The following is a 15,813-nucleotide window of genomic DNA, read 5'->3' on the forward strand; positions in this document are numbered from 1 at the left end:
GTGAATGAATGAACGCATGTGTGAGAGCGTAACACTCTGACCGAAGAGTCCTGGTCCTCTCCCCTGTGGACACATCTCACAGCTGAGCACACACTTTTCCAGGCTCCCTCCCTTATCGCTCTCACACACTTTCTGCTCCCCCGTGTGTCCTCCATCCATTATCCTCTGCTCTCCATCCACCCTCAATCTCCCTCATCGCTCTGATCCAGTTCTCTCCATCTTCCCATTTCACAGTGGGAATCATACTTTTTTTCAACTCGAGTTAAATTTAGACATTTTTCTTCCCTCTTGATTTTATCAGTGTACCAGCTCTCCGAGTCCAAGTTATGTCATCCTAAAGCGGCCCATACCTGTTCCTTAAAGACAATTAGCTCTTAAGACTCACATTAGAAATGTGGATCTTCCCTGGGACCTACACTGCAAAAAGTCAGTGTTCAAAAACAAGAAAAAAAAATACAAAAATTAGGGATATTTTATTTGAACTAAGCAAAATTATCTGCCAATAGAACAAGAAAATTTGGCTTGTCAAGACTTTACAAAACAAGTAAAATTAGCTAACCTCAATGAACCCAAAAATACCTTAAAATAAGTATATTCTCACAACAAGTGCACTTTTCTTTATAGAAAAAATAGACCTTTTTGCTCAATATGTTGAAAAATATTCTAAAAATTAAGTAAATGCTAGTGCCATTATCTTGACATAATGATATGCATTACATTTCTTGAAACCAGCAAACTTATACTAAAAACTAGTTTATTGTTCTTAATGGAAAGGCAACAAGGCAACCGCTTGTTACTCTCGGGGTCTATTAGCCGCTCAGGCAAATCATATGGTCTAAAAATTAATTTTTCCATCGATAACATGACATAATCGCGCCAAGTGCGTGCTCATTCAGTCAATTAGTGCGCATTTTTACAGCCAAACATTTTTTTAATTGTAATTTTGAAGAATTGATCTGAATGTGCATGAACTATTTCTGTTCAAAATTGTTAGAAATGTCAAATGTTGAAATATTAACTGTCAGTTTACTGTACTGTGCAAACTGTACTACTATATGAGTACATATTTTCTATTGTTTCATTGAAAATAATCCGAACGTGACATGACAATCGACAATGTCCCCACAAAGAAGGATAAAAACAAAGTAGATGCGGTAAATAATCACTCAAAGGAAGACATGAAACTGCTACAGGAAAATACCAAAAAAAGAGAAAAAGCCTCCAAAACACGAGCGCAAGACAAGAACTAAAACACTACACACAGGAAAACAGCAAAAAAGTCCAAATAAGTCAGGGCGTGATGTGACAGGTGGTGACAGTACACCTACACTGCAAAAAGTCAGTGTTCAAAAACAAGAAAATGAAAATAAAAATGAGGGGTATTTTATTTGAACTAAGCAAAATTATCTGCCAATAGAACAAGAAAATTCGGCTTGTCAAGACTTTCCAAAACAAGTAAAAATAGCTAACCTCAATGAACCCAAAAATACCTTAAAATAAGTATATTCTCACTAATAACAACTGTACTACTATATGAGTACGTATTTTCTATTGTTTCATTGAAAATAAAACAGCAAAGTCAATTTGGCTGTCATCTGTTTTAATTAGGAGACACAATTGTGTCAAAATCATGATTTTTTTTTTAACATGCAAAATATTACTTTAAAAAAGCAGTTTTATACTTGTGAGTGTTGATGACACAGCTTTGCATCAGTTGATATTCTAGTTTCAAGCATGTTTTACTCAATATAGGTCATCACATCTCAGCAACAAGCTGTAATATCTTACTGAGATCATTTAGGACCAAAACCCTTAAAACAAGTAAAACACTCTAACATAAAATCTGCTTAGTGAGAAGAATTATCTTATCAGACAGAAAATAAGCAAATATCACCCTTATTTGAGATATTTAATCTTACTTAGATTTCAGTTTTTGCAGTGTAGGGCTGGGCGATATGGACGAAAAAGTATATATATTTGTACTTAAACTCGATATTCGATACACGCTATATTGCCAAAAGTATTTGGCCACCCATCCAAATCATCAGAATCAGGTGTCCTAATCACTCGGCCCGGATTAGGTAACCCACAGAAAAAAAAACTAAAATCTAAGTAAGATGAAATATCTCAAATAAGGGTGATATTTGCTTATTTTCTGTCTGATAAGATAATTCTTCTCACTAAGCAGATTTTATGTTAGAGTGTTTTACTTGTTTTAAGGGTTTTGGTCCGAAATGATCTCAGTAAGCTGTGTCATCAACACTCACAAGTAGCAAGACTTGGACTATGGGTTGTTTGTTTTCCCGAGATGCAAGTAAAGTTGGACTGGACATGGCGTGAAGGTAAAGACAAGATTTATTTTTAACTCTAAACTACAAAAAAAAAGTGCAAACAAAAGGCACACACAAAGGCGTGACTAATGAAACAAAAACTAGCACTTGGGCAAAAAACTATGAACAATAAACAAAAACTAACTTGGAACGCAGGGAACTATGGCATAGATTTCAAAGGTAGCATGGAGGTACAGAAGTAGCATGGGTGTCAGAAGCGAAACAGAGTTAGTAAGGATAATGTCACCAGGACGAGCAACAGAAAAAGACAGGCTTAAATAACAGTGACATGATAAGTGACAGGTGCGCGAGTGCAAAAACTGAAATCTAAGTAAGATGAAATATCTCAACGAAGGGTGATATTTGCTTATTTTCTTTCTGATAAGATAATTCTTCTCACTAAGCAGATTTTATGTTAGAGTGTTTTACTTGTTTTAAGGGTTTTGGTCCTAAATGATCTCAGTAAGCTGTGTCATCAACACTCACAAGTAGCAAGACTTGGACTATGGGTTGTTTGTTTTCCCGAGATGCAAGTAAAATTGGACTGGACATGGCGTGAAGGTAAAAACATGATTTATTTTTAACTCTAAACTACAAAAAAAAGGTGCAAACAAAAGGCACACACAAAGGCGTGACTAATGAAACAAAAACTATGGCATAGATTTCAAAGGTAGCATGGAGGTACAGAAGTAGCATGGGTGTCAGAAGCGAAACAGAGTTAGTAAGGATAATGTCACCAGGACGAGCAACAGAAAAAGACAGGCTTAAATAACAGTGACATGATAAGTGACAGGTGCGCGAGTGCAAAAACTGAAATCTAAGTAAGATGAAATTTCTCAAATAAGGGTGATATTTGCTTATTTTCTGTCTGATAAGATAATTCTTCTCACTAAGCAGATTTTATGTTAGAGTGTTTTACTTGTTTTAAGGGTTTTGGTCCTAAATGATCTCAGTAAGCTGTGTCATCAACACTCACAAGTGTCAAAACTTGGACTATGGGTTGTTTGTTTTCCCGAGATGCAAGTAAAGTTGGACTGGACATGGCGTGAAGGTAAAGACATGATTTATTTTTAACTCTAAACTACAAAAAAAGGTGCAAACAAAAGGCACACACAAAGGCGTGACTAATGAAACAAAAACTAGAACTTGGGCAAAAAACTATGAACAATAAACAAAAACTAACTTGGAATGCAGGGAACTATGGCGTAGATTTCAAAGGTAGCATGGAGGTACAGAAGTAGCATGGGTGCCAGAAGCAAAACAGAGTTGGTAAGGATAATGTCACCAGGACGATCAACAGAAAAAGACAGGCTTAAATAACAGTGACATGATAAGTGACAGGTGCGCGAGTGCAAAAACTGAAATCTAAGTAAGATGAAATTTCTCAAATAAGGGTGATATTTGCTTATTTTCTGTCTGATAAGATCATTCTTCTCACTAAGCAGATTTTATGTTAGAGTGTTTTACTTGTTTTAAGGGTTTTGGTCCTAAATGATCTCAGTAAGCTGTGTCATCAACACTCACAAGTGTCAAGACTTGGACTATGGGTTGTTTGTTTTCCCGAGATGCAAGTAAAGTTGGACTGGACATGGCGTGAAGGTAAAGACATGATTTATTTTTAACTCTAAACTACAAAAAAAAGGTGCAAACAAAAGGCGCGCGCAAAGGCGGAGAACAAACTTGACTAATGAAACAAAAACTAGCACTTGGGCAAAAAACTATGAACAATAAACAAAAACTAACTTGGAACGCAGGGAACTATGGCATAGATTTCAAAGGTAGCAGGTACAGAAGTAGCATGGGTGTCAGAAGCGAAACAGAGTTAGTAAGGATAATGTCACCAGGACGATCAACAGAAAAAGACAGGCTTAAATAACAGTGACATGATAAGTGACAGGTGCGCGAGTGCAAAAACTGAAATCTAAGTAAGATGAAATTTCTCAAATAAGGGTGATATTTGCTTATTTTCTGTCTGATAAGATAATTCTTCTCACTAAGCAGATTTTATGTTAGAATCTTTTACTTGTTTTAAGGGTTTTGGTCCTAAATTATCTCAGTAAGCTGTGTCATCAACACTCACAAGTGTCAAAACTTGGACTATGGGTTGTTTGTTTTCCCGAGATGCAAGTAAAGTTGGACTGGACATGGCGTGAAGGTAAAGACATGATTTATTTTTAACTCTAAACTACAAAAAAAAGGTGCAAACAAAAGGCACACACAAAGGCGTGACTAATGAAACAAAAACTAGCACTTGGGCAAAAAACTATGAACAATAAACAAAAACTTACTTGGAACGCAGGGAACTATGGCATAGATTTCAAAGGTAGCATGGAGGTACAGAAGTAGCATGGGTGTCAGAAGTGAAACAGAGTTAGTAAGGATAATGTCACCAGGACGAGCAACAGAAAAAGACAGGCTTAAATAACAGTGACATGATAAGTGACAGGTGCGCGAGTGCAAAAACTGAAATCTAAGTAAGATGAAATATCTCAACGAAGGGTGATATTTGCTTATTTTCTTTCTGATAAGATAATTCTTTTCACTAAGCAGATTTTATGTTAGAGTGTTTTACTTGTTTTAAGGGTTTTGGTCCTAAATGATCTCAGTAAGCTGTGTCATCAACACTCACAAGTGTCAAAACTTGGACTATGGGTTGTTTGTTTTCCCGAGATGCAAGTAAAGTTGGACTGGACATGGCGTGAAGGTAAAGACATGATTTATTTTTAACTCTAAACTACAAAAAAAAAGGTGCAAACAAAAGGCACACACAAAGGCGTGACTAATGAAACAAAAACTAGAACTTGGGCAAAAAACTATGAACAATAAACAAAAACTAACTTCGAAAGCAGGGAACTAGGGCGTAGATTTCAAAGGTAGCATGGAGGTACAGAAGTAGCATGGGTGTCAGAAGCGAAACAGAGTTGGTAAGGATAATGTCACCAGGACGATCAACAGAAAAAGACAGGCTTAAATAACAGTGACATGATAAGTGACAGGTGCGCGAGTGCAAAACGTGACATGAGGACAGGTGAAAACTAATGGGTTGTCATGGAAACAAAACAAACAAGAGTGCACAAAGGGTCCAAAAACCAAACCGAACATAACCAAAACAAAACATGATCACACAGACATGACAACAAGTATACAACTACTTTTTAAAGTAATAATTTCTTACTTCAAGCATGAAAAAAAAATCATGACTTTGACACAATTGTGTCTCATACTTAAAACAGATGACAGCCAAATGGACTTTGCTGTTTTATTTTCAATGAAACAATAGAAAATACGTACTCATATAGTAGTACAGTTATTAGTGAGAATATACTTATTTTAAGGTATTTTTGGGTTCATTGAGGTTAGCTAATTTTCTTGTTCTATTTGCAGATAATTGTGCTTAGTTCAAATAAAATACTCCTAATTTTTGTATTTTTTTTTCTTGTTTTTGAACATTGACCTTTTGCAGTGTAGGCATTAGAGATGCGCGGTTTGCGGGCACAACCGCGGAGTCGGATCGGGCGGATGAAATTAAAAAAAATTAGATTTTATCCGCGGGTCGGGTCGGGTCGGGTCGGGTCGGGCTATTGAAATTAAAAAAAATTAGATTTTAAATAGATTCAGGCGGGTGGCAGTTAAACCAATTCAGAAATATATATACATAGTTAAATGTTGTTACCCACATACGAAAAACGAGCAGGCACCTGCAGCATATGCCACAACAGAAGAAAAAAAAGAAAAAGAGATGGACACTTTTACGGAGCGGAGAAGGGACGCCTCGCCGGGGTCTGGGACCGAGGCCCCTTCCCCCGAGAGGGCCCCACCAAGAGCCGTAGCTGAGGCGATCCGCGAGAAGGGCCCGACGCACGTCCAGGGTCACCACCGCGCCCACCGCACCGACACCCCGCCTCGTCCGCCTTCGCCGCGGCCGGCGTCACGCGCAGCAGGTAAGCAGCTTACCTGCCCGCCACCCCCGTGGCCGGGGGCTCGTAACAGGGGTCACTCCGCGCGCTCCGCCCGCGCAGCTTACCTGCCCGCCACCCCTGTTGCCGGGGGCGCGTAACAGGGGTCACTCCGCGCGCAATGCGCTCACGAAAGGGGTGGGGCTCACCCTGGTTGATATAGACAGCAGGACGGTGGCCATGGAAGTTGGAACCCGCTAAGGAGTGTGTAACAACCCACCTGCCGAATCAACTAGCCCTGAAAATGGATGGCGCTGGAGCGTCGGGCCCATACCCGGCCGTCGCCGGCAGCGAGACGCGCTTGGAGGTGCGCTCAGCGCGGCTCCCATATGATTGCGCACTGGTGTGCGTCTGGGTCGTGACAGCGTGGCACGCGAATGTCTGTGCTGCATTGGATCAGTCTCCTTTCTTTGACAGGCAAAAGCTTTATAACCTCACTAATGCCTTGCATCGTCTATATTAGATATATAACAACGGGCGGGTGCGGGCGGGTGCGGATCTGATCAAATGTTAGAACGGGTGGATGGCGGATGGTTGACGACTTTCTGATGCGGTTGCGGATGAAATAATTGCCTATCCGCGCATCTCTAGTAGGCATGGAGACTGTTTCTACAAACATTTGTGAAAGAATGGGCCGCTCTCAGGAGCTCACTGCAAAAAGTCAGTGTTCAAAAACAAGAAAAAAAATACAAAAATTAGGGGTATTTTATTTGAACTAAGCAAAATTATCTGCCAAGGTTTCTCATAGTCATTCACATTGACATCCCACTGGGTTGTGAGTTTTTCCTTGCCCTTATGTGGGCTCTGAACCGAGGATGTCGTTGTGGCTTGTGCAGCCATTTGAGACACTTGTGATTTAGGGCTATATAAATAAACATTGATTGATTGATTGTTTGATTGATTGATTGAGCACTCCATGCATGTGTATTATTTACACTCATTTAACGATAAATCAAAGCAACATAATTGTGGGGGGGCGTGGCCGGCGGGCCTGCGGAGAAGCGGGGCGTGTCAGGACCGGCCTCGAGATTAGTGGCAGGTGCGTAGATGACACATCTGTGAGTGTTTGTCTGATCACCTGCCGCGCTGTTAAAGGCGGCAGTCGGGGAGGAGAAGGGAGTGTCGTTGATGGTGGTTGAAGAGCAAGACACACTGATGGTGGAGAAAAAACATTTATTGAAAAAAAAATCGCTGTTCAGAACCATGAACAAAGCTGTCCTATCTGTCCTTGGTGGTCTGAAGGACCCGGAGGAGCAATACCTCCACAATAATATACAAACCCCGTTTCCATATGAGTTGGGAAATTGTGTTAGATGTAAATATAAACGGAATACAATGATTTGCAAATCATTTTCAACCCATATTCAGTTGAATTATGCTACAAAGACAACATATTTGATGATCAAACTGATAAATATATATATTTTTTTGCAAATAATCATTAACTTTAGAATTTGATGCCAGCAACACGTGACAAAGAAGTTGGGAAAGGTGGCAATAAATACTGATAAAGTTGAGGAATGCTCATCAAACACTTATTTGGAACATCCCACAGGTGTGCAGGCTAATTGGGAACAGGTGGGTGCCATGATTGGGTATAAAAACACCCTCCCAAAAAATGCTCAGTCTTTCACAAGAAAGAATGGGGCGAGGTACACCCCTTTGTCCACAACTGCGTGAGCAAATAGTCAAACAGTTTAAGAACAACATTTCTCAAAGTGCAATTGCAAGAAATTTAGGAATTTCAACATGTACGGTCCATAATATCATCAAAAGGTTCAGAGAATCTGGAGAAATCACTCCACGTAAGCGGCATGGCCGGAAACCAACATTGAATGACCTTGACCTTCGATCCCTCAGGCGGCACTGTAGCAAAAACCGACATCGATCTCTAAAGGATATCACCACATGGTCTCAGGAACACTTCAGAAAACCACTGTCACTCAATACAGTTCGTCGCTACATCTGTAAATGCAAGTTAAAGCTCTACTATGCAAAGCGAAAGCCATTTATCAACAACACCCAGAAACGCCGCCGGCTTCTCTGGGCCCGAGATCATGTAAGATGGACTGATGCAAAGTGGAAAAGTGTTCTGTGGTCTGACGAGTCCACATTTCAAATTGTTTTTGGAAATATTCGACATCTTGTCATCCGGACCAAAGGGGAAGCGAATCAGCCAGATTGTTATCAACGCAAAGTTCAAAAGCCAGCATCTGTGATGGTATGGGGGTGCATTAGTGCCCAAGGCATGGGTAACTTACACATCTGTGAAGGCACCATTAATGCTGAAAGGTACAAACAGGTTTTGGAACAACATATGCTGCCATCTAAGCGCCGTCTTTTTTATGGACGCCCCTGCTTATTTCAGCAAGACAATGCCAAGCCACATTCAGCACGTGTTACAACAGCGTGGCTTCGTAGAAAAAGACCTGTCTCCCATCGAAAATGTGTGGCGCATTATGAAGCGTAAAATACGACAGCGGAGACCCCCGGACTGTTGAACGACTGAAGCTCTACATAAAACAAGAATGGGACATAATTCCACTTTCAAAGCTTCAACAATTAGTTTCCTCAGTTCCCAATCGTTTACTGAGTGATGTTAATAGAAAAGGTGATATAACACAGTGGTGAACATGCCCTTTCCCAACTACTTTGGCACGTGTTGCAGCCATGAAATTCTAAGTTAATGATTATTTGCAAAAAAAAAAAAAAAGTTTATGAGCTTGAACATCAAATATGTTGTCTTTGTAGTGCATTCAACTGAATATGGGTTGAAAAGGATTTGCAAATCTTTGTATTCCGTTTATATTTACATCTAACACAATTTCTCATCTCATATGGAAACGGGGTTTGTAAATCAAAGCTTTTTTTGAAACAAATTAATTGATTTAATGGAATATTCTTTGCAACTCTAAACAATAAAGGAATGACCCAATTCGAGTCCCCGGCCCTTGGTTTTGGGTGAGCATGTCTGTTTATTTTTTTCGTTTAGGAACAAGTAACAATTCCTGTGATTGTTGCTTTTGAAATGACTTCCAGATGAGGCTCGATGCTAATTTTTAATCAGCGTGGCGCCACAACAAATGTTTTATCAAGAGTGCAATCAGGATAATGCTGTGTTGCAGTTTTTTGTTTTTTTTTATCTCCTCTGCATCTTCTGCTGGTTCTATATTGTTATTTTTTTTCACAAGCTTTGATGTTTTTTTTTAGTAAAATTATTACGTAAACTTGCAGACTACTGTAGTTTAACATTACCAAAAAAAACCTAAAAAAAAACAGGACTTATTATTATTATTATTATTATTATTACTATTATTATTATTATTATTATGACATTACGCCGCATGGCTATTAATAATGACTATTGTCTGCCTGTTCCTTCCTGACTCTCCCCTTGTTCTCCATTATAATGATTGCACCAGCAGAGCAATCTATCCCTGGCTACTGTGTGTTTAACAAGACTATATGATGAGTAATTTGACCATTTGTAACGATGCCGTACACGGACTAGACTTGGGGCCCGATTGTCTATTATGCATTTCCGGAGAAAACACACTCATTAAGTAGCGTTTAAATTGCATTGCCGTAACAGCACGAGTGCCTTGTTCGCACCCAACCCCCGCCTTAGTCACACTACCACAAAGTGTCTTGGATATGTAGAGCAGTGTTTTTCAACCTTTTTTGAGCCAAGGCATGATTTTTTGCATTGCAAAAATCCGGAGGCAATACCACCGGGTAGAAATACCGTATTTTTCGGATTATAAGTCGCAGTTTTATTCATAGTTTGGCCGGGCTCCAGTGCGACTTATATATGTTTTTTTCCTTCTTTATTATGCATTTTCGGCAGGTGCGACTTATACTCCGGTGCGACTTATACTCCGAAAAATACGGTAATTAAAAAACGAAACTCAGTTGACAGTAAAAAGTCAAGTTGCTGTGTGGATGGCCGGGATGCGGTGTTTGCATTGGGCGTGGGGGCTGTGCGGTTTCTCTGCGTTTGGTTGCCGGTATGGGCTCTGCAGGGTTGGGTTGGGGCGGGCGGGGGCTGGCTTTGTTTGGCGGGGGGAGGGGCTCGCGTGGCGTCACGTTAAAGTGGTCTGGTGTGGGTCACGGGCTGTGGCGGGGGGTGGCGGCCTCCTGGCCGTAGTTCCTGGTTGTTGGCCGCGTGGACTGGGGGGATGTCCGGGCCCTCTACTCCTCCTACTTATAGCGCACACAGTCACACATATATAGGACTTTGGGGATTGTCCTGCGGGGAGGCATGGCGGGGGGTTGAGGATGCCTCCAATGGGGCTCCAGTCCTCCTTTCTTGTCCCCTGCTCGTCCATCCCTCAATCTTAGCTGCATATTAGACACTTAGGATTTGGGGGGCTTGGTTTGGTTGGGACCCACCATGACCTTGATGTCCCCCAATTTTAATCGCATTATTAGTTCCCACAAGCATACATATCTCACTCACGCTACAGTACACACATCAATAGGGACTGGAGGTCGGCTGTAACGGCTGACCTCCTAATTTTAACTACACAGTAGACACTCTGGGGGCCTTGTACACATGCATGGGGGGTTTGGGGTTCGGCGCACCCCTCATTGCCTCGTCGGCCGGCGGGGACTGCGGTCTGGTGGCCTGCCAGGCTTTTATTCATTTATTATTGTTATATATATATTTTTTATTTTTAATGTATTTATTATTTTTATTTTTATTATTACTCATTTTTATTTTATTTTATTTTTAAAATTTTATTTTTTATTTTATTTTTTTATTTTTATTTTATTTCATTTTTTTTTAATCTTATTATTTATTTGTGTGTGGCGTCGCGCGGGTCTCACTTCCTGTTGGATGGGGTCCGTGCCCGTGTGGCCCGACCTTGCGCTGTGGGGTCTCTGTTGGTGACTTGGTGTGGTGGCGGCGCAGCCCCCGTGTCTGGTCTGGATGCTGTGTCCCGGTTGTTTGGGCGGTGGTGTGTTTGTGCGGGTTTGGGTTGGGGTGGGGGGCCTTTTGGTTGGGGGGGTTGTTGGTGTCTCTTGTTTGCGTGTTGGCGTTCGGGCTGACCGGCGGGCTGGCGCCGGCTGGTCTCCGTGGCCCTGGTGGCGTGTGGTTGCTGGTCGCAGTTTTTCTTTGATCGCTTTAATTTGATTGGCTGGTGCTGGCTGTCTGGGGTTATTGCGGCTGCTGTTTCTGCTGCCGTTTGTTTGTGGTGTGGGCGCCCGTGGCTGCTGGGTCTGGTGCAGGGGTGTGGCTGATGTTGTGACTGGTGGCAGCGCGCGCGCGTGATGGCTGTCGGGGCTGACGAACTGTGTATATGTATGTATATGTGTGTGTATGTATGTATGTTTATATATGTGTATGTGTACATATGTGTATGTATATGTATATATGTGTATGTGTGGGTATGTATACGTGTATGTGTGTATGTGTATGTGTATGTGTGTATGTATGTATGTATGTATGTATATTTCTGGGGGTACGCTCTGGGCCTGCCTGTCAGACGGGGGTCGACGCCTCAGGCTACTGCATCCGAACTGCGTGTCTGGAGCTCCTGGGTCCCGCTGTCCATCCCTTCCGGGTGCCCGTCTTGGTTGGGGCCTGTTGGGCCTAGTCCCTGCGTCTATTGTGGTAGCTTGGTGCTGCAAGGTATTCCGAGGTGCTGCGAGTCGGCCAGTTGCTGGGGTAGTGACCTTGTTTGTCAGCATGTCTGTGATCTTCTTTTAATTCTTTTTTTTTTTTTTATTAATTAATTAATTAATTTATTTATTTATTTATTTTTAAAATATATTTTATTAATATTATTTTTTAATTTTTCCCCTCCCTCAGGGGGGGGGCTCGGCGGGGCGGTTGCTGGTTGTTCCATCTCCATCGTTGGGGTCCCTGCGGGTGGGGTGGGTGGTTCCCGTGGCCCTGTGCCTGGGTGGTCCTGCGGCGGCCGGTTTGGGTGGGGTGGCCGGGGGCTGGCCTCGCCGCGCTCTCCGGGGGTGGGGGGTGGGCTCGTGGGGGCCCGGTTGCCGGTGGGGCGGGGGCGGTCTTCCCGTCCGGTTGCGGGGAGTCTCTGGGTCCTTCGGGCGGGGCGTCTCGCCTTTCTGCCCGTGTGGGGTGTGGTCTCTCGCTGGCTTGGGGTCTGGCTGTCCCCTGCTTTTCTCGTGCCCTGTCCTCCGCCGGGTGCGTCTGTCTGCGGCCTGCTGCTGGCCCTTGTGGGCGGTACGGTGGGTCGGGCTCTGGGGTTCCTGTCGCTGGCCGGCTTGGCTGCGTGGGGGCGGTGGTCCCTGGTTCCCTGGGCACCACGCCTCCTGTTTGTGGGTTGGGCTCTCGGGGGTGATGGGGCCGTGCTCTGGCTCCCACGCACTCTGGGAGTCGAATGTATTGTACATGCAAATTCACATATGCTCACATACGTACATAGGTACCTACGCTCCCACATACATACACAAATACAGTACATATTTACCTACCTAATGTTCGTACATCCACACGCACATTCAATATACAAACATACACATACACATACTGTACATATACATTCACTGTACAAACACATATACACATTCTGTACATATACATTCATTGTACAAACACATATACACATTCTGTACATATACAAGTACATATGCATACTTACACTCATGCACATAATCACGTTTCATCAAACATATATTAACGTTGTTGCCCTAGGGCCCTAAACTGGGTGTAACACATGGCACACTGACAAAGCTTAACCTATTGTGACTATAACAATCTACAAGGTTAATGTAGGTTGCTTCTCTTTCTCCCCCTCCATTTTTCTGCATTCTTTCGTATCTCAAGTTATCATTACGTATATGTATTGTTGCATTTAAACAACTGTATTGTTGATAATAAAGGTAAATTATTGGTATTGTTCATTATCAATAGCGCTATTTCTATTGGTATTTGTATTGATCCATTTGTAGTGTAATAATGCTCATTGTCATTTCTGTATTATTTTTTATTTTTCGCTAACTGCTTATTTGCTATTACTTTTACCATCATATTTGTACATGTCATATTTGCTGATGTTGCTCTATTGTTGTTGTTGTTGTTGTTTGCTGTTGTTGTTTTTGTCTCTCTGTCTAATCCCCCTCTTGTCCCCACAATTTCCCCCTCTGTCTTCTTTTTTTTTCTCTTTCTATCCCCTCCTGCTCCGGCCCGGCTGCACTAAATGATAATATAAATACATTTAATAAAGTCAAATACAAATAAGGCAACAAGAGAAGTATCCTACACTTCTCTTTTGTAAAGTAAATCTGAACAGCCGACATGGGCATCTACATCAACTATATGATTTGCCTGAGAAGCTGGACAGGACATAAAAAAAAAAAAAAAAGTAAAAAGTCATCTTAAAAAACGGAATGGAATTATTTGTTTCTATGAACGATAAAACACTGAATATTGACAAAAAGTCGTTGTCGCAATTGTTGGATATGACATTAAACCAGGCCTGGGCAATTATTTTGACTCGGGGGCCAAATTTAGAGAAATAAATATATCTGAGGGCAGGTATATCTATTTTTAGGAACACTAATACAAAACCTCACAATAATGTTTGATTGAATGCTAAAAATGTTTTGACAGATCGCCTTAAAAAACGAAATGGAATTATTTTTTTCTATGAACGATAAAACACTGAATATTGACAATAATTTGTTGTCACAATTGTTGGATATGACTTTAAACCAGGCCTGGGCAATTATTTTGACTCGGGGGCCAAATTTAGAGAAATAAATGTGTCTGAGGGCCGGTATATCTATTTTTAGGAACGCTAATACAAAACCTCACAATAATGTCTGATTGAATGCTAAAACGTTTTGACAGATCGCCTTAAAAAACGAAATGGAATTATTTTTTTTTCTATGAACGATAAAACACTGAATATTGACAAAAAGTCGTTGTCGCAATTGTTGGATATGACTTTAAACCAGGCCTGGGCAATTATTTTGACTCGGGGGCCAAATTTAGAGAAATAAATGTGTCTGAGGGCCGGTATATCTATTTTTAGGAACACTAATACAAAACCTCACAATAATGTCTGATTGAATGCTAAAAACGTTTTGACAGATCGCCTTAAAAAAACGGAATGGAATTATTTTTTTCTATGAACGATAAAACACTGAATATTGACAAAAAGTAATTGTCGCAATTGTTGGATATGACTTTAAACCAGGCCTGGACAAGTATTTTGACTGGGGGGCCAAATTTAGAGAAATAAATATGTCTGAGGGCCGGTATATCTATTTTTAGGAACACTAATACAAAACCTCCCAATAATGTCTGATAGAATGCTAAAAACGTTTTGACAGATCGCCTTAAAAAACGGAATGGAATTATTTGTTTCTATGAACGATAAAACACTGAATATTGACAAAAAGTCGTTGTCGCAATTGTTGGATATGACTTTAAACCAGGCCTGGACAATTATTTTGACTGGGGACCAAATTTAGAGAAATACATGTGTCTGAGGGCCGGTATATCTATTTTTAGGAACACTAATACAAAACCTCACAATAATGTCTGATTGAATGCTAAAAACGTTTTGACAGATCGCCTTAAAAAACGGAATGGAATTATTTTTTCTATGAACGATAAAACACTGAATATTGACAAAAAGTCGTTTTTGCAAATGTTGGATATGACTTTAAACCAGGCCTGGACAATTATTTTGACTGGGGGGGGCCAAATTTAGAGAAATAAATGTGTCTGAGGGCTGGTATATCTATTTTTAGGAACACTAATACAAAACCTCACAATAATGTCTGATTGAATGCTAAAAACGTTTTGAGAGATCACCTTAAAAAACGGAATGGAATTATTGTTTTCTATAAACGATAAAACACTAAATATTGACAACATATGAACGTCACACCCCCCTCTCGATCGACATATTTTACAATCAAGCAAAACGCGACAAACAGCAAAATATTAACGCAAAGGGTAAAAATACATTATACAATCTGATATATCACTAAGCTTTGGAACTTTGTTGTGAAAATCTCCTTCCACGTCTGTCCCTGACACCCACATTTCAGGCTGACACTCTGTGGAAACGCTCCCCACCCCCAATGCTTGGTTCCTCGTCTGAGCTGCTGTGACTTAGATTACCATAGTAACTAATTAATTACCATAGTTACTAGTATATCATGCAAAAGCGCAGATTCCAACCATTAATACTTTGTATAGTTCAAGACTTACGGTCATTTGAAAACATCACTGCACGTCATAATGGCAGCTACACTTTCCATCTTAAGGACCTAAAAAAAAAAATGGGAATGTCCGGCGGGCCAGATTGAAATATTTAACGGGCCGCATGTGGCCCCCGGGTCTTAATTTGCCCAGGTCTGCTTTAAACCATAACCAAGCATGCGTCACTATAGCTCTTGTCTCAAAGTAGGTGTACTGTCATGACCTGTCACATCTGACTAATTTTGAGTTTTTTGCTGTTTTCCTGTGTTCTTGTCTTGCGCTCCTATTTTGGTGTCTTTTCCTCTTTTTTTTTGGTATTTTCCTGTAGCAGTTTCAT

At 41.1% G+C, this 15,813-nt stretch overlaps 1 protein-coding gene across 5 annotated transcripts in view; it reads right to left on the reverse strand.

Moving 5' to 3' along the window:
• Positions 1 to 15,813, reverse strand: part of bahcc1a (BAH domain and coiled-coil containing 1a) — a 252,607-nt gene that overhangs the window by 97,944 nt on the left and 138,850 nt on the right. The gene's annotated exons all lie outside the window — the stretch shown is intronic.

This window comes from Nerophis lumbriciformis, linkage group LG22 (genome assembly GCF_033978685.3).
Source record: "Nerophis lumbriciformis linkage group LG22, RoL_Nlum_v2.1, whole genome shotgun sequence".
Classification (NCBI taxonomy): domain Eukaryota; kingdom Metazoa; phylum Chordata; class Actinopteri; order Syngnathiformes; family Syngnathidae; genus Nerophis; species Nerophis lumbriciformis.